Below are 20,952 nucleotides of genomic sequence, written 5' to 3' on the forward strand. Positions count from 1 at the left end.
GGCATTAAGGTTTTGTTACTATGTCGTCTCACCACAAATATTTCGATTCCTCCTTTTCTTAACAAAAACAATTTAAAATACATCGAAACGAATAATTAGTCAAGTTTGTAAAACAAATTAATTCAAATTGGTGCGTTGGGTAAATTCTGGAAGTCGTGATGTTGTAAAGAAGTAACAAACATTTATTTTCTATCGCGATAAAAGTGTTAACGTTGCTGACTCAGGAGGAAGTATTATTACCCCGATAATCGGCTTAAGACCGATGTAGAACTGGGCTAAGTGGCCAGTGGTGGGTCCCTACTGTCTTTACCACTTATTTCTAGAAAGGACAAAGTATTATTTACAGATTTCTTCCGAGACTGAGAATAATCGGTTGAAGTTGAATCTTGAATGTTGAAGTTGCTTCTTGCACTAGAGAAAAATTAAAAGTTCGTGAACTTTAACCCCTTCCAGTAACAATGACGTTCAAAAAAACAATAAATTTTTCATGTGTCGTAATGATTAAATGCCATTACAACAAAGACAGTGAAGAAGAAATTTAAAAAAAAATTAATTGTCTAGATGACGAAACAATATTTTTGTAGAAACAATCATTTCTTGAATAAATAAAAGAACATTCACCACATGAATGGTAAAAAATATTTGTTCAATTTTGCTATTTGTCTTGTTCGTTTTCTATTAAATTGGGTTGAACTAAAGTAGTGTATGGTATAACTAAACCCTCGATTCCTTTCATGTGTGCAATCGCTTATCAACACAATCCTCTGTATAAAGCATTCTCTTTAATGTTTCATATTTACCTCTACCGCTAAAATCGTTCGCATTAGGTCACCATTAAGCCCGCATCGTAAACAACAAAACACTGCTGCCAACATATATTTTAAACTTAAATAGCTATAACATAAATGCTGGTTTTGGTTTGCCGGTTTATACCCTTGTGTTTAGGGAACTCCCTTTAATATATTTATTTCAAAGTAAATACTCAATATGTTTGTGAAAAGGTACATTTGAAATATCTTTGCTGAAAACTCAGCAAATACTTTTACGCATTTTCATTACGCATTAACAAGCTTGAACAGTGGAATGAAAATGACAAAAAAGAGTTAAATAATTTCATCTACTCAATATTTATTTTTCCCCAATGAAAAGATCTTTAGGTTTTCTGTGATGGTTTTTTTAGAAATTTTCTGAAGTTCTCTTGTGAGATGTAATTAAAAATTTGTATTCCATAATTATCAAAACGGTTGATTTAAGCCGCAAACTGGGTAACACTTGAATTGTCATGCATACATGATGTGTATTGTACAAAGTGTTCCAAAATAATTGTGGTATCGTAATAGTTTTGACAATTTGACTGTTGGAAATTTTGACGCATACTAGAGAAAATTATACCAACTACATATCAAGAACCTTCAAAATGACAGATACAAGAGAGGTTAGGTTTATCAATTAAACAATATTAACTAAATCAGTTTGTAATGGTTTCAAACCAATTAAGTACAACTCCTTAGAATAATAAATGTTTTGACTAGTTTTCATTGGGTAAATCCGAGGCATTTCACTTTCTTATGAATTTTTGAATATTGACAGCTGGCAATGAGTGATATTAAACGCTTGCCAGCGGTTTGGTAGTTATGTTTAGTGTAGTGTAGTCCGGGACCTTATCGTCGAAAGGTGGCAAAATACTTTTTCCAATCTAAGCACCCTACGATGCCACAATTATTTTGGAACACTGTATAAATTATAATATTTGTTAGAGTAAATGTACAACACCCTGCTGTTGGAGCAAATATTACCTCAAGCGGTTTTTTTGTAAATGCATTATAAGCCAACTTAAAAAAGTGATATTTTGTGACATTGTTTTCTACATCAAAAATTTTTGTTTGATTTTACAAAATTTATAATTGAACTACGTCCGCAACATAGGGGTCAGTGTGAATCTAGTTATTAATTCACTACTACTTGTTTAGTCCTAATGGCAATTTTACTCAGTATCGAGAAGAAGTAAAAGGAAAACTATTCTAAACGAATTTCAATGTTTAACGGAAATATTGTCATGTAATGTGTAGTGTAATTTGTTATCTAAAATATGTTGTCAAGAGATAGCATATAGTCGAACGAAATACAATAACACCTCAACATTACCAGAGGTATGTTTGGAATTACAAGATATTTGTGCAATAGATTAACCGACATAGAATCCTTATCTGGGACTGTATTTTTAGTCTTGTTGATGGATAGAGCAAGTATTATTAATTCTGTAATACATTATTTTACAAAGAAAATGAAGATGCAAAAATAAATGCAAACATTTACGGAGGAAATATTAATTTTTTTATTTCCCATACTAAATTACTTGTATGTGTAAGATGAATAAATCCCTAACCAATAACATTTCTCTATAATATTCTTGGTGTTTGCGATTAAAAATATTTGTGAGAAGCACCATTTTTCCGTCGAAGTAGTCGACCATTCTTATGATGACGTTCATCAAGTAAAGAAATATTTTGACAATTTTTTTATCGCATCGTACAAAATAAAGAGGCAAAAATGTGGTTGATTGTTGTTATTCCTGAAATGAAGCCATAAAAATAACAAATTCAAATTCCATGGTCAGAGTTTTATGGCATATAAAATCATGTAGAGTAAATAGTTAGTTTCTTCCTTTTTAAAAAGATATCCTTAAAGATTAATTTGCTAAATTGTAACTTCAATTAGTTAACTTTGTAGAGTATAATAGGCATTTTTATTATAAATATTCTGTTGATCCAGAAGCAGCTGCGCTAATAATAACAAGAAAGTCAGATAGCGTAAGTTGGCAGTTCGTATTAAGATGTTTCTACAAATTCTAGTTATTAAGAATTTTTCAGCTGTTGCAGGAACATCTTTTTCCTAGAAGATAATTACATATAGCATGTTGTGTAATTGAGCAATAAATCAATTGTTTCAGTGCAGTACAAATCCTAATCCGAATTTAATGAGACTCTGAATACGACCGATATTTTTTTTTAAATCTAAATTAGGTATATGCTTTTCAATTAGTACCTAAAATTTGAGCGATCATTCTACTATGCATGAACATGACTAGATTATGCTGAGACAAGAAGCATGTGGGCTTGAGGTACAACCTCTTTATGCAATGATATACCGCATTGTTGGTTAATAAATGCGGCCTTGATGATATAATAGTTTTACTGGTCTTTCACATGGACAGCGTTGCAATAAACCAATAAATTTTAAATTGCTACCACACCACTTTGTAGTCCGTGTGCACATCAGTAACTATCATTTATAACATATTAAGTGCTTTTTTGATTGTTGGCAACAAATTGACGATGTTGATTACCTAGTTAGTGTCAGTGACAATAGAAATGTTTTTTTTTTCAAAATGCTTTTTTTTTATTGCTACTGTTGGAAGAATAGTTGCTGGAAGACAACAAATTCTTGAGTCAAATTGATCGATAACCATAAAAGCACGAAATAGATTCGGTATACATACAGGGTGATTTATATAGTTTCATAAATATTTTAACCAGTGGCAGATTCCGGTCTCAAATGGCTCTTGACAATAACATTTTGAGTCATACATCAAAAATTGGCATACATTGTTTTTTTTCACTATTAGTAAATGCCATTCTTCGCTAAATTATTCCACTTTACGTCCAATGTATAACAAATGTCATGAATGTCATAATAGAAGAGAAAATATTGGTATTATAAAGTTCGCTTTAGTTTTATTTTGACAACAATGCCTGACAGTTTGTTCCAACGTAAAATATTTTCATTTATCTGCAGATTTTAAAAGGTGGTAGTACACTCTTCAACATGCTTTGTCTTCAACAATTTTAACCTTAGAACCTAGACATTTTTGTAAGAGTGTCTAGGGGTTGCAATCTACCACCGGTTAAAATTTGTATGATACTATATGAATCACCCTGTAGAATAGATTATGGTACACACGAAACAAAATAAAATTTACTCAACAAGATTTAAATTATTTTATCTTTCTAATATCTTTCCCTCGAAGGTGATAGTTAAATAATGTTTATCGTTTTATTTTTAAAGGGGAGGGAGTATGTACGCTTATCGAGGAAGACGCATGATTATAGCAGGAAAGCGAATTATTTCAGTTGAGTCAGCTCGATTATCTGCAAATTAGAAGCTGATTGGTGGTCAATCAAAAAATGCTTAAATATTATTGGTTCATATCAATCATCTGACAGGTGTCTGCAATCTGTCATAGTTGTGCACTTCATGAGTTTTACATATTCGTTTAAAAAATGTCCTGAAAACGTCAGTCATGTGTGCTTTCACATAATGTTTTCATTATAGAAAATTAATAATTGACAGCCGTTGTGAAACCTGTTTTAAAGTTTTCCAATAGAATCTAATGTATTTTCAATACGAAAATCCGTCATGCGAAATGATCGATACAGCTCTGGCAATTACGAAACTTTTTAATAACAGCATCTCAGAAACTTGGATATAGAAAATTTCCTAGTTTATTTTTAACACAGTCTTCCCTCGGGAGTCGATAGTTATTGTTTGGGTGAACGTAAATAATTACCCACCTCCCGCCCGTCAAAAAAATCTCTTTTATTTCGGGTTTTATGTATCCCGGAAACTTGGTGGTAACAAAATATTTACTGACGTTTATTGACGCTTTAACTGGAATTTCATTACTATTACTGAAAAATACTGCCAGTAAAAGCTTTATTAACTCATCCAAAATAATCATGATTACCTAATGTCTGCTGCGATCGATGCAGACCACCATTGTGTCGGTTTTAAAAATACACAGACCCGATGCAAATGGTAGAAAGGTGTTGGTCTGCTCTTCGGAACCATTAAACTGTCTGTGCGTTGTGAAATACTTCTGCCTTGTTATTAATAACGCTTTATCAGACAGCGCTCCAGATATAAAACATTCTCTGGTAACGCCCGTTAATAGAATATTAAAACGAACAAAGCCTTTCGTGCATTAATATTTAATGTGCCATACGAAAGATGAGGACCTTGTTTTGGCGGTTTAGTCGTGTATACACGTTAGCGCATTTAATTGGTTCCAGCCTGGCTTATTACGAATTCTACAAAGGTGCTTAAATTAAGACTAATGTGCACTGTAATACATAACGGCGTTGGCGGGAGGCGGCGAAAAAACGCAACTTTAGGAGGTTCGATATTGAATGTTGCCATCTACGCGAAAGCCTAAGGCAATCCACTAATGTAAACAGTTTTACTCTGTCTGTATTGCCTCTGCTACTCCATTCGATTTAGGAAAGGGGTTGTCTTCGACAGGAACGGGGTTAAACTATTTTCGAGGATGAGAAACGCTCTAGGTAAGCGTAAATTTCGCCCTATATCGCACGGGAATAGAACCGGCAACTATGAGAACAGAGAAAGCACAGGTCAGAAGACAAAGTGTTTGCTGTTTGCAGACGAGGAAATAAACATCGGATGTTATCAATTTTAGATATCGAATAAATGATTACCGAGGGACCTTGAACGAAGAAAGCGGAACAGATTATTGCTTTTGTGAATATTCAGAGGGCAAACAAGAATATCATACAGCAATGCATTAGCAATTTCCGTGCACGAGAGCTTTTAATTTTCGTACAAACAACACAGAAGCAACAACTTTATGTAATAATAATAATTGTTTGTTTTTTTGTTTGCTTTACTTTCAACATGTACTTCAGCCACCTACGTTATTCTGATGATTAGAAGCTAATTAAAAGCAATTGAAACATTTTATTGTTGTGCATTTTTTTGTTGTTTTAAAACGATTTAAACACGGAATTGTGTTAGCTAGAAAGTTTGGCATGTAGATTATTAGTACGATATTTACAGCTTTTGTTGAGTTGTAGCGATATGTGTGAAATAACAAAATATAAAACAAAAATTTTCATGAGATGAAAAACGTATCCAGTGTATCTTCATTTACAATTTTCAAGAAACAGGCTTCAAGCGTTTGTACAAGCTTAGGGAGTGGTTACTCAAAACGCTGCCGCACCGGAAATCATCAACAAAGTGGTGATTTTGTTACGAAGTAGCGTCAGTTGAAAGTTTCTGGAATTGGTAAAGCTTGTGGATATCTCGAATGATCGAAAACTTCATCTCTTAGTTCAAGAATTAGGTATGGAAGAAGCCGCTCATATGAGTCCTCTTTGTTAACAATAGATCAGCAATGCAAATTTCTCAAGGCTGTTTCAGCACCTTAAGAAGGATACTAGCAATTTTTTGCTTAAATCTGTAACCACTGATGAGACTTGCGTTCATGCCGACGCTCTAGAAATAAAGCAACCATCAAAATAAAGAAAGCATGCTGATCCTTCGCCACTAGAGAAGGTCGATTCAGTTTTATCTGTACAAAAGATTAAGACTTCAATATTTTGGAATCTCAGGGGAACATGGTGATTGATTACCTCCCAAAGGGGTACCTGACAACGGGAGAGTATTATAATAACCTTGTGAACCACCTGAAACAAAAATCCAAGATTAATCGATCGCTTAGTTCAATGAAAAATTAGAGGTTTTGGATTTTCTCATGGGCGGTGAGTCATATCTGCGCAAACGACGAATAGCGGTCTCAAATAGATGGTACAAACCGACCTGAAAACATCGTCATTCGTTACGTTACCGTCTCGTAGACGTCTCTAAGAGTAGATAGTGTTCCTCTACGTGTTATCCCGTCGCTAAAGTAGTCGATATTTTCAGTTTTCATTTACAGATTTTTCGCTGCCTTCGCACAGATATTTGCAAGGTCACATCCCATGAGAGAATCCAACACCTCTTCCAAAGTTACGTTTCTTAGAACATTGTGTCACCGTCTTTGTGAATTTTTCTAAAATAAATTCTGGTAACCGTTCCCAAGATTATTATTCCCAAAGAACTCAGTGTCGCTTGACTGAATTTACTATCGAAATAAAATATTTTCAACTCCAACGCAAGGGAGGAAACACCTATTAACTGTTCCTATTGAGGTAATAAAAATGATTTTTTCAATCCATTCAATCAATCGTAATACCTTAATTTTACCAGTAATAACGGACCTTCAAATAAATTTATATTTAGAGCAACCTATGAAAATGGAATGGAAATTGTTTTCATTTTTCCGGCGTAGACAATGACACAATAAACGTCTGACATTTAGTGAAGTAAAATTAGGTTAGAAAATATGTTTAATTTTTGTAGTGCATTCTCCCTGTTCTCCCCCACGGAATATGATGATTATTGATGATGTAACTCCGGAGAATAATTGGTTACCTACAAAAATTATCTTTACAGTTAACAGAATTAGAATGTCGCCTACGCCTACTCTAAATACTTATACGTATATTTATTTGAAGGCCCGATACTTTGTCTTCTAAAATCGTTTCCAGAAGTATTATAATATTACCACTTCACTAGAAAAACCCGTGATTTTTGAATCGTAATGATTCACTACTAGAAAGAAAAATAAAGTACAACTACATTCTTGTTGTTTTAATTTTTCTTTTGGTTTTAAAAATGAAATTATGTTAAGGATGAACTGGAGTAACAATCTCAGCAAAAAGTTGCAGAATTCTTATAATGCTATGAAATATTTGAAAAAAAAGTTTTTAATTTTTGGAAACGAATTGCAATCAGTTGCAAGTAAATTTTGTGTTTATTTTCTTGATATTTAGATATATAATTACTTACATGTGATTTTACAATATTTTGACTAAGACTGTACGTAAAAGTAAACAGAAGCACACTGAATTCAATTTTCATTGCATTTCTGTTAAAGTTCTTAACGTAACTGTAATAAAACGTGCAATATGAGTGTAATATTGCATACCGACGTCAATTATATGCATTTTGTTTACTTTTTATTGAAATTAAAACAGGTACATAACCTCAAAAACCGTGTTTTTCCACATATAATTAGCGATTACATGGAAAATCCTCGACCAACTTTTTTTGTAAATTCATTAGAAAATTCTACGATATCGATACTTTTTCTGTGTGAAAAATTGGCCATTTTGAAATATGTTTTTTATCAATTTATATACGAGCATTGATTGATTTCTCATAAGAACGCTTGTAAAATATCCCCAAACTTTAAAAGGTAATAACTTTAAAATTCCTCGATCAATTTTTTTTAAATTTGGCACAGTACTTTAGCATGGATAGAAGGACTATTGTACCAATTTTGAGCAATTTTCGCCATTTTTCAATGTTACTCCAGTTCATCCTTAACAACTTTTTTATTATACCATTACATACTAATGCATTCAAATAACTCAGCTTGTTCTGTAATTAATGTATTTTGTGACATTCTATCGAGTGTTCAAATGAAATCCTGGGCTGGGAAGGCGTTGGAAACCGTCAATTGTTGTGCTTTTTTAAAGTGTAGATTGACAGTTATAATTCAGTAATTAGAGCATGTTGACAGCTAACCTAAAATGTATAAACAAAAAAATATTTCTGTTTTTGTTCGTTCTTTGCAATGTTGTTCACTAAAAATAGAGTAACAAACGATTCCAATTCTCGAAGCAAATATCTAAGGACATCCTTTGCTGAAAACAAACATGTTCAATTATGTTCCGATTAAACAGATCTGATGTTCCAATAAGGGCATTTTCAAGCACAGTGTCTGGGATTTTATTAAAGTTGTTCATCTCAATGCATATGATGGTACCCATGAAACGAAACTTTGAAATGCCAAAACTGGACCTACACGTGCACAGCGTTTCCTTTCCAGTGGTTCACCATGTAAATTGTCGCGTTTTAAAATTGGATAGTAACCCACGATGTCAGAAATTATAAACATCAAATACGCGTCTGGAGATTATTTCAGCAAGATTTTACGAATTTTGGGAAGTGGAGAACTTTTTGGTAAATTAATTACCTGGAAAAATGTTTAGATCTAAATAAAGCACAACTTGACATAAATATGAGTTTTTATTGCAGACGTTCACAATAAATGCTGAAAATGTGCACCCTCTTGTTGTAAGCATAGCGTAGCCCGTCTTCTAACTCCATTTCTGATGACATGCTCAAGAACCACTGGATCTTCATTTATTTGATCAATTTTCATCCGTATTCTGTTTTGAAGTTCTGCGAGATCATTTATGGGGGTGTTATAAATGGAATTTTTCAGAAATGGCCACAAAAAAAAATCGCAGGGTGTGAGATCACAAGATCTGGGAGACCAGTTATTGAGTGTGTTTCGACTAATAAGCCTGTCAGCGTAGAAATTGGATAAGAAGTTTATTGTAGCGCCAGTTGTATGCGCTGTTGCGCCATCTTGTTGAAAATACCTATAAATTAGTTCATCATCATGAAGTTCATTTAAAAACAGTGTTAAAATTTCAGCACGATATCTTTCTCCATTGATATTGCCTGCAAATATGTTTGAGATAATAAACATGAGTAACAAATGATTACAGTAATTTACCTTGGAAAAAATATGGGCCAATAATCCTACGTTGGCTAATAGCAGCCCAAACTCCAATTTTTTGGGGGTAATGTGGAGCTTCAGTAAAAAAATGTGGATTTTGTGAACTCCACATTCTCATGTTTTGTGAGTTTACGTAGCCTGACAAATGAAAATATGCTTCATCTGTAAAGAATGTTTTTTTCTAAAACATCCTCAGCTATTGTGTTTAAAAACCATTGACAATAGTTTAGTCTTTGGGGCAAGTCATTTACATGTAACTCTTGGACAGCGGTGAGCCGATATGGAAATAAATGCAGATCTTCTTTTAAAATTTTTTGACAAGTTCCAACAGAAAGATCAACCTGTTGTGACAAATGCCGAATTGAAGTTGTAGGTGAATCTTCCATTATTTGTTGAACATTCCCAATTACTTCCTGAGTACGTTTCTTTACTTGGCCACTTCCTTCTTTTCGTCCAATAGTACCACTTTCTCGAAAATTATTTAAACAAAGATGGAGAGTTTGTCGAAACTGCTCATACACAATTGCAACAATCGGAAATCGTTCCTGGAACTCCTCAAAACATGCACTGACAGAATATTCCCAGTTGCCATCAACTTTTGTTCCGTTTCGAAAATAGGCTTCCACCATGAAAACTTTATGTTCTCGTAACAAAACCATTGTAAACACACCTTAGCTGGGTTTTAAAAAAACCGAAAATCAAACTATTGAAATTTTCGAAAGCACTGGGAGACCACAAAAGACGAAGTTCGAAAAACCACAAACGTAGGTCAATGACATAAACAAATGTCATTCATGTCAAACGGCGGGAAATTCAGACTACACTGTTACAAACGGTTTGATTTTTCCAACGCCTACTCAGCCCAGGATTTCATTTGAACACACGATACAACGTACTCTATACATATATTTTCATTTTAATGAAATATTGTACTGACGGATATGTCTTTCACCAGAGACGAACATTATAACTATGTGTTGTAAAATTCAATTAGCAAATGTATTTTCCAGGTGTTCTTTAAGGGCAACTAAAGAGTTATTGTAATTTTATAATTCTATTTCAAAATTTAAATCTTCTATTAAATTATAATCAATATGGCGTAGTTCCCACAATAGTGTCAACGATAAATTACCTTTTTAGGCACCCTTAATGAAAACGGTAATTTTACGTGCTCACAAGCAGACGAAAAGTAATTCTTTTTCGAACGCTGACCATGGCACCATTTCTTAGTTTGTTTAGTAAGTTAGCAACGAAACCGACAAAACCGATAATTGTCCTGTCACCATAAATTCTGTAAATATTAAGTCACAGTTTTTAAATTCTTCTGAAATAAAACATATCTTCAGTGAAAGAGCCTCACACTCCACAGGATGGACTAAAGTGGCTGAAAAATTTCGTAATAGTATTTTCTACGCTCCAGTTATTAAAATTATTTCTTCACCACTTAACACAGTACGAATTGGTTAAAACATTTTTGCTGCACTTCTCTGCTTCCTTTTCATATTGTTCCACTATCTCGTCTGATCTATGGTCTCTATTGTTACACATCCATATTGTATCTGTTGTCAAGGCATTGTCTCTGTTATAGTTCCACCTTAATTATGCAGCGCGACATGTTCTCGTGTTCCAATTTATTAGATGGAATTAATTTTCAATAATTCTCTCAAATGCCCCAAGCTAGACTTTACTTCTGTACTCGTTGTAAATACTCCAACAATCAAAGTACCAACCCAAAATTTGCGAGTTCCTCGTTTCCCTAATTATATTTAATTTAGTAAATATCTTTTTAATGAAACTAACAAGGATTTAATTTCGAACTAAATACATGTCGCAACACTTAGCTTCTCACAATTAGAATTAACATAGGCGAGGATAACGTCCTTTTAATACCCCATTGTGACCACAAAATTGCCGTTTTATTCGAACCTAACGTGACATTATTTTATTCTGTTTTTTCCGTTTTGCAACATCTCCGTGGATTCTTGCAATTACTCCGGCTTGTGCAGATAATGTAGCCTGAATAATTACCCACGTCTGTCTTCTATTTACTTTGCCGGGGCAGAAGTTTATTATGCTTTGTACATCTAGATAACAAGGCGGGATTCCGATGCGGAGTGTAATCAACAATATTTCCATACGTGGCTGGCACCTGCAATTTGCATAATATTCCTCTGGTGCTAATTACAGCATTGAATAAGACTTACATGTAGGGTAGACTGATCAAATAGTGTTTAGAGGAAGCGGAACTGCAGCATCCGGGTCGAGTGTTTGTACTTGCAATACACGGAATCACGTAAGTTTCAATTGGTATTTGGCGTAATGGAGATGGGAAGTGGAAGAGGGCCACAATAAATCGTTATATTTTTTACGAGATAGCATTAATCTGCGGGATACAGATGCCTCCATGTTTGCACAGGCGAGACCATTTACATGAATTAACATAATAACGAGTGTCGGACTGATAAAGAATGCGAAGCGCGCCCTGCAAATTTCGAAATTATTTTTGGACATGTCACTTCCATCAAGGGGAGGGAACGTTGGGGTGGCGATGTGGGGGATGAAACCCAGCTGACCCATTCGATATTCTAACCTTTCACCAAAATTGACTTTTGATTCTTGAGTAAATCTTGTCACTTAATATTAAATTGTAATTAAATTTAAATGATGCTCATCTTTCATTACGTGAAAGGTGAACCTCAGATACCCAGACACAGTGTTTTTTTATAAAAGTTTCTGACATCGTAGTATGCTGTGGCACCATTTTGGTGTACTGATACTACTAAAGGTGATTTGATGTGTTTATTTGGTTGCCTAAAAACAAGGAGTTTTGAGATAACGTAATTATTATTATCACAATTGTCACAAATAATTAAAATTAAATCAACCCACAATAAATTCCTGGTGTACTCGTTACAGTCAATAAGGAATTTTCTCCCAGATAGCTAACATTTGGTATATATTTTTATTTAGTCGTTATAAATAATATACCAAAATGCTCATTAATCAATCGTACGGAAAATAATTTACAGCACATAAGTGTAAAAACTAATATATTATTTACAACTATTAAATGAAAATGTAGATCAAACTTCAGCTGACTCTAAGGAATCAACTATCACTATTGGACCATCTATACTCACAAGCCGAAGACCTTCCAGATGATTTTGAGTAATTTACACCTCCGATCCCAACAGATCTGTTGATTGCAATTCTAGGATGGTCTACTAAATACGTTTCCTGGTTTTGAAGAGGAATTGATTCTTGTGGGCTCCACTCATCATTTTTGAATTCTCTTGTGGGGAGTAAACCGTTTCTAGTGTTGCTAAAGCAAGAGAGTGTTTACGTTAGGGGTAATCAAAATATTTGCTTGTTACTACAATAACTAATATCCTGCAGGAGTTGCTTTGAAAAAGACACTCTTGCTTCTTCCCACTCCGAAACCCTTAACTTGTGCTTTGAAAAATGATAGCCTTCCATATATGGTACAAAATTATTCTGCAGAATCTTTTTCTACATCTCCAAATGGCGCAATTCGCGTGAACGCAAGCTTTGCCTTCCTCACTCGTATTGTAAATAACTATTACCAATATACTCTTACTTTTTTCTTTTGTCGAGTTTTTGTCATTTGAAGATGAGATGTTATTTGAATTCTTGAATTATTGGCACGTTATAAAAATATAGTCACTCTAATTTATGTGTATACTTTGAGATGGTAGATGAAAGGTTAAAGGTGAAAAACACACAGGAAATGTCTTAAAAATACAACGGCTGCAAAACAATACACACTCCACGTTCTTTGTATATTATGACACTGCGCTCTGTGTATTATTTCATTATCTCAATCGACAGTTTTTATAGTGTCTCTTTTATCATTCGAGTTTATAACTGTTTAACTAGATACCAGCATATCTACATGGTGAAAGGAATGGTGCATCGAAATTTAGCTACAAATGACCTTCTGCTTTTATGCATAAGAAAAAGAAGAAAAACAGTTTTTCATTAAAGATTTTCAAAGAATTATGCTGTTAGTGGTGGCATAATCCAAATTCACTTAGTGTTTAATAAATATAAGTTAGATGTATGATGTATGCTTCACCATACGATGTTACAAAATCCTATTGGGGTTTTATGAGACATTAGTTAGTTACATGTTTCTCGTTAAAATTGTCATTTACAAATTTATTTGTTATTTACGTAACACACTTGTTTTGATTTCAAGAAATAAACTGGTAAGCTTTTCTAAAAATAAGTTTTAAAATCTTGACATTTTTGGTTGTATGTACTTTTAATAAAATTACTCCAAAGACTGTAATATACATACGAGAATTATGTACCTAGATATTTACCTACATTGAAGAGAAAAAGTGGTACAACTAAATTAGAAAATCCGATGAAAAAAAATGTGTGCACTATAATTATTCCAAAAGAATTGTGATAACGACAGTAACAAATTAAAACTTTCTATTAAGACGTATTGCCAGGGGTTTTTTAAGTTATAAGTTACCCATTGATGGTCTTAATACATTTCCTAAAAGACTTATTAAGTTGCTAATAACTGAGATTAAAAGAAAATAATGCAAAATGTTATCAATAGGGCAATATTAAGAAAGTTTAAATTAGTTCCGGTCTATTTTTGTAAATTCTTGATTTATTGATTTTATCAATTTGTCATGTTTAATATGTTATAAACAAAGTTATTTCCAGGATGATGTTAAAGCAATGTTATTATTCCTTCCCAGAATGACACATTGTTACAATATATGTGTATTTTTCAAAATATGCTATTATCATAATTATGTACGTACCTACATATACACTCATATCCATAAAAAAGACACATTTTGATAAAATTAATAATATTCACGGTGTTGACAAGTTAGTTTATAAAACCCACACTCTTCAGGAATGTTGATAAACTTTTGTCGTGTATATTATACAGATTCATGGATTTTTGATACATTCATAAGTTAACAATTTATCATCAACGAACGAGGAAATAATAAACATTGACACACTACGCACGTGCGTAACTGGAACATCGAAAAGAAATTTATTTTTACAAGTGTTTGATGGTGCTTTGTAACTGCCAATGGTGAACCAAAACTATTCTTATATAGGTATACGAAAAATGTAAATTATGCTGCAGTTTTTCAATAGTTAGTTCAAGCTGCCATTCTTTCTCAGTGTCTAATTTGATTAAATAATGATTAAATCTGTTGATTAGGTGACACCTAAGGTTTTCTTGAGTAGGTACATATTTATTCATTTCAGGAATTCTCTTTAGATTTTTTTAGATTGATAATAATCCTCTTATGATATAATCACTTCATTAAGTTAAATACAATATTTTTGTACAATTTGCTAAAGTGCTAAATTGATATTTATGAAAGGAAATTGAATCACTTTTACCAACCTGTGATCATTTAGTTTTCGGGATACTTTTTTGTTCACATGTCAAAAGATACATAACGAATTATTTTTGCTTCTAAGCCTACTTTAAATGAAAAATTTTCAGTTTTCATATTTCCCCTTCACTTTACAGCCAAATATTATATCCAAACATATACATTACTCGTACTTACTTCACTGTACAGTTTTAGTGGAAATTACTGCAAATTATAACCACTAGGATTAATTCACCAAACCAAATCAAACAAGCAGTTAAGTAATGTTTAGAACACTCTTGCTAATAGTGAGGGTGGCAATTCGAAATTGAAACAAGGAGGACGCGAACAATACAGTGTGGCCAACCATGAAGAGGTATAATTACTTCAAAACTAATTAACGCCGTTCCCTGTTTAGTCGCTTGCTGTTATTAAACTGCATATAAACTATGTGGTCGTTGCATCGGGGTGCACAATATTCAGCAGGGACGCTGGCAAAAAGTTTCGTCTTTCATCATATGTGAGAGATATATTGTTTTAGTTGTTGACAATTAAATCGTAATTCGTAGTTTTTAAAAGCTTCCACATGAAACTTAGTCTATATGAAACGGAAAAAACAGAGTTTTTTGATGAAATTTGTAGATCGTAGGAAAGGTGTCGTAAGAAAGGTATGTAATGTAATCTCACGAGTAATAGCGATCATTACACGCTCGTTAAGTAATTTACTATTTGCTTTTGTTGGATAATCTTTTTTAATTTATTATCATTGGAATCGTAGGTGAAACTATTTCTATAGTTTTTTTTTTCCATAAATTGTTGTATTAAATGTGTGCACTGAAATACCGTGAACGTTAAATGCACATACCTCACTGAAAATTAATAATTTCATGAAACACATATTGCAAATATTAAACACCAGCGAGATTATTTAAAATTAATCATACAGGGAATTTTGCAATTAGTTATTTACATGAAACGTCACATCCCTTTAATTAAAACTTTACGTAACGCGTTACCTTAAACTTCTTGTGCTATAGTATCTGGATCAGCACTAAAGTGGGTTGAATGTCCATCTTTTCAAATTTCTGAAATGAAGCTTGGTTGTGGAAGACATTTTCATTTCCCGCCCTTCGACGTCAATAACACCCGAAATTATTATTGTTCGCTTGATCGCGAAATTCGAAACACATGTAATTACGATGTAGATGTTCGTGTGGGTCGTGAAAAGTGACGTGCTGCGCCAGAGCGTTAGACATGAGAATTTGCCATTAAGAATCCGGCAAGAAGCACGACACTTGATTAAAACGGCTCAGTATAAGTACATCCATTACAACGGGCTATAACTGTAGCTTTATTCGAAATTAGACGCCGCCGAGCAGTATTAGATCTCATCACAAGGATGGGATAAGCGCCGCAAATTATTGCCAGAATCTAATTCTAACGCCATTACACGAAGAAGAGCCATAAATAACGGTATATATTAGGACCTTCACAACAATACCCCCTTTACGATACACCACTCATTAATCGCATCGATTAAACGCGACCGATACGCAAACAAGTTCGCTGTTTTCTTCGTGTTCGACAATGCAGACTGGTCGCTTGATTAACCCGAAGAAAAACAGTTTTTTTTTAAGTTACGTTACACTACGTAGACAGTTGGAAAGACAGGAAGAAAGATGTAATAAAAATTTGATGGGGTTTGTCTATCCTGGTTACAATAAACATACCAGGAACCCTGTCTCGCCTGGTTAAAATAGGTACAGAGCTTGAGCTTAATAATGGATAAATAAATCTTTATTGTATGTGGTAAGAACTAACAAGTATAATCATATTTGAAGCTTCAAAATTAATTTCGTTGGGCTATCCGACAATATGCTTGCGTGTAGCGAGTTTATCAGTTCTTTTCTACTATGAGCAGTAGGTACGAGCGCAATATATGAGCTGTGACGTACTCACTTTGCACGTGACAAGTGGGAACCAGCGCCATCGTAAACGAAATGTTTTGCAACATTACTATAGCAACATTAATAAAATAATGAAAAAAAAGAGGTAAATATAAATATTATTATTAAATACAATGTGGGTAAAAGATTTTTTGTGTGAATCGTTTATGTAAACACAAACAGAACTGGTCCCAATACTGATCCTTGCGGTACTCCAGTTGGCAACTTCCTTTGATCAAATTTTAATGACATATTTAACACCAGTTTGCTTCTGCTATTTAAATAATCTGAAAGTGATAAATGAACGTTACTATAATTATATATTATATTCTTTCTTACTTTAACTAACTCATTGATGTTATAATATGTAAGTACATATATCGATTTTATAAATTTTTCTAAAAAGTCTAATGTACTGTCGCGAGCAATAAATTTTGGTCGTCAATGTCATTTCAAAATTTGGTTAGATTGTCACAAATTTAAAAAAATTTCCCTGCCTGATTATGCCCACGTCAACAAAGTGTCAAAAAATTGAGAAAAAAATGACAATTAATGTCATCCAACATGATGATAGGTTATGATATTTACGACTATTTTACAATGGAGCATTTTCGATTGCGTCAAAGAATGACCTTGACGACCAAAATTTATTGCTCGCGACTGTACATTGTATCGAATCCTTGTAAGTTGACGGGGTAATCACCGAGACACTTTTCTCGTGGTCCAAGTCTTGGCAAAAGAATCCTTTTAAATTTAAGCTACATCATTCAAATAATTTGATTACGTTCCGTTGGGCAATAAATTTGGGAAAAGCCGGCTATCGTGTGAACGTGTCCGCATCGTAAATTTCCAGCGAAATCGATTGGTGTATAACCAAATTCGGTCCTCGTAACGGGGGTGCGGTCAGCGGTAATAGCACCTTGAGATTAACTCATTGGCGCAATCTTCAATCACCTCCGACATTACCGTCCTTGCAGCACCCCGTGTTAACCGGTTGAAAACGGCCGTCGAGTGAAGCAATCACTTGCTAAACGTGCGTTCAAGACCCACGGGTTCCATTCTCACTATTAAACTGCCACTTAGTGCAGAATAACCCCGACGGTCGGCCACTATATACCACTACACCTGAGATAACCTCCCGAAAGCGACATGCCCGATTTTCTGCATGTAAAACAACCGTACGAGAAATACGTTTGTTGCTTTTAAGCATTCAACAAAAACATTATGGCATGTCTTTTGCACACTTGTCGTACACCAGCTTTATGTCATCAAATTGACATGTAAAACTCGTACACAATAGCTTCACATAAAATCGTAAGTCATAAAAGTTAACCAAGTTGAATCGGTGTTACTCAACGAGATGCGGTGGTTGGTGTGAGGAAAGTTACTCAAACGTCTTCTTGCGGAACAGGATTTTTACGAGAAACTATTTTTCAACATTTTCTATCGAGGGCTTTATAGGGAGCTTAAAATTATAGTCTCTGTGTATAAAATTGAAAACTGACAAAATAAAGGATTACCTTAGTGTAATTATTACATTCAATGGAAATGTCAGAGCTTTTTAACAAATCTCATCAAATTCCAATTCAGCTTCATTTATTTCCAATTTTCCGATCGTCCCGTATAATAATCTACAAATCTATAGTGCCGATTGGTGAGGTTATAATGAAAAGAGATGGAGAAAAAAGACAAGGAAAAGACATTTTTTTACAATATATCTATGCTGCTTTTTGTTTTCTTTCTGAAGTAGTTCAAGCCAAAGCTCCTTCTTGTGATATTTCCACATGCTGTGTTTTGCTTCGATTAAAAGCAACGTTATTATGCATTCCTGTCCTACAAGCTGAAACATCCCTTGTAATATCACATTTGCTGGAATACTAACTTTAATAACTTTGGCCGTGTTTCCTCCTATTGATACTAGTTACTAATTTTGTACGCTTATGGCTATCCTTGCATATTATATCTATAAATACGGATATTGCATACAAACGACTTAAGCAAAATATTATTTGCTCTTTTCGCCAGTCCATTTCCTGTTTTAAATATATTATTATTTATCAACATGATTCCGTAATTGTCCAAGTTTTTTGGTAAATAATTTATCTCCTTCAAGACTTTATTTTCACATTACAATTTAATTGCATCTTTCAAATAGTTGTTACTCTCAGACGATCTAACTCTGGACTTGTTTTGATCGATCTATTAAATGAACTTTATGCTGCATTACCGAGAAATTATTACAAATGCAATTTGAAGATTACTCAAGGAGGCTGTGATTAAGAGATTCATCTCAAGTAGTGTTAGATTTATGTAACACTAAGACTGATTTAAGAGCAACTATCGCCGCTTTTCTCATTTAATATTTAGCAAAACGTCTTTTGTTCACATAAGTCTGAGAACGTTACCTGGAAAGCGTCTTGTTAACTCAAATTGTTTCTTCAATGTCGCTATTGATCAACATTTAGACATTTCTTTGCAAAACATGGTGCTTTCTCATCATAAGAGTCAATATCGAAGCAGAGGAAACATTGAACATTTTTAAGAAGTTTTTAATTATTATATTTGTCTCTTTTAGCGCAAATCTGTGCAAATGGGGTCAGAGCTAACATCAAACTGTCAACTGTAAAACTGTTATCGAATTGCAAGAGAAGAGAGTTGATTAAACTTTCAGTTTTGAATAGGTCAATTTATTTATTTTATTTTCTGCTCTTATCCTGGAGCCAGAACAGTCTAAATAGCTAGAGAAAATGCTGAATAGAGTTAGCTTGAAGGTTTTTGCAGAGAAAATATACAAATAGTTGTACAAGACATCGCAGAAAAATTCCGTTGTGTTTGTAAAGAAAACTGGATTCCTCCTGTCCTCTCGAAGACAATGGGCCTGCTATTATGCATCAAATATGCAAATGATTTCCTTGGCAGAGTCTCCGCATAATAAGATGCAATAACACGAAGAATACATAAAAGAAAAGTGTACATCCACTAACGAGGTGGTTGTTCCACATGCTCGAGAACTAGTTCGCGAAAACAATCTGCAGTTCGGGCCGTAACTGAGATATTACTTGCAATCCAAGACAACAAAACGATTCCATTTAACGACAGTCGCCCATATAAGAAGTGACAATATTCCGTCGGTATTGCGCAATATTCAAAGAGAGAGACCACGAGCATATGCCGGCGTTAGTTCCGAGTAGACTCCATTATCCCGACAGAAATAGAGAGAGCTCCTTCAGTTACATGAACGTTTATATTATCGTCCTTGCGTACTTATATAGTTCCTGTATAATACGAGAGATGTTCCATCCCTAGGCGAAATGTGAATCGACGCATTTTAATGAGACCGGATGCGGAAACGTTGCCTGAAATACGTTACGTACACAACCATTCGGAATTCTTAGGAGACTTAGACTACAAAGCGTATTTTTCATACTTACATCCATGGGGCTTTGCGGAGTAACGAGAGCGGTAAGCTGAATCAAAAGCTCCCACTTTTTGGAAAAGCAGTAACAGTTCAAAGTTTATCGGAGCGAAAAGGACAACTACTGCAAGAAACGTTCTTTAGAATTAGCTGAAACATTTTTTTAAAGATGGTATTTGCATCTAGATGTAGTGGAACTTCTCTTGAGAAGTGATATAGTGAATAATACTTTTATGGTTTCATTTAAAAACTTGATACAGTTGGACACTTTTGTGGAAAATTGCGCTGGAAGGAGAATTACTTTTGAATTAATGTAGTTGCAAATAAGTCCCGTTCCGATATGGCATCATGTAGGAAGCCCTTCGATGGCGTCTAAGAGGGTGGGTTAACTGCCAAGAGCGTGACAGCACCTGCTAGGTCTATACATCGAAGGTAGAGTAATAGACGGCAACAAGTAATAAATTGATATCTGTCCACGTAGTGGAGAGACCGGACCTTGCTCGTTATTTACGGTTAGCTCTGTTGAATCTGATGCCATTATTTTTACTTGAGTGAGTTATATTATATACTTAAGCTAGCAGTACACTTACAGAATGTGTACACTTCTTCAGTGCTTGGTGACAACAATCGACTTATTTTTTTAATTTCTAGAAATATGTTCAGAAAACTAGATCTATCTAAATATTCGTTTCAAATGTTCAGTTTCTGAAATGGACCGAATGGCTCAATCTGAAATACAATATGTTTTAAAAATTAGAATGATTTTATTAAATTTTATTT

At 33.9% G+C, this 20,952-nt stretch overlaps 1 protein-coding gene, 1 long non-coding RNA gene and 1 pseudogene across 4 annotated transcripts in view; 1 reads left to right on the forward strand and 2 right to left on the reverse strand.

Annotated features, from left to right (window-relative positions):
* Positions 1 to 20,952, forward strand: part of side-IV (sidestep IV) — a 231,202-nt gene that overhangs the window by 65,649 nt on the left and 144,601 nt on the right. The window lies entirely within an intron of this gene.
* LOC138124135 (uncharacterized) lies at positions 8,910 to 10,335 on the reverse strand (annotated as a pseudogene).
* LOC138124136 (uncharacterized) lies at positions 10,552 to 13,224 on the reverse strand. 3 transcript variants are annotated; one of them, XR_011157023.1, is made up of 4 exons: positions 12,805 to 13,224; positions 12,568 to 12,749; positions 11,632 to 11,909; positions 10,552 to 11,576 (listed from the first exon to the last, which is right to left on the reverse strand). It is a non-coding gene; the product is annotated as an uncharacterized lncRNA (long non-coding RNA). The 3 variants fall into 3 exon arrangements; XR_011157022.1 differs by having other exon boundaries at positions 11,632 to 12,749; positions 13,026 to 13,224; XR_011157021.1 differs by having other exon boundaries at positions 11,632 to 12,749.

Source organism: Tenebrio molitor, chromosome 2, assembly GCF_963966145.1.
Source record: "Tenebrio molitor chromosome 2, icTenMoli1.1, whole genome shotgun sequence".
NCBI lineage: Eukaryota > Metazoa > Arthropoda > Insecta > Coleoptera > Tenebrionidae > Tenebrio > Tenebrio molitor.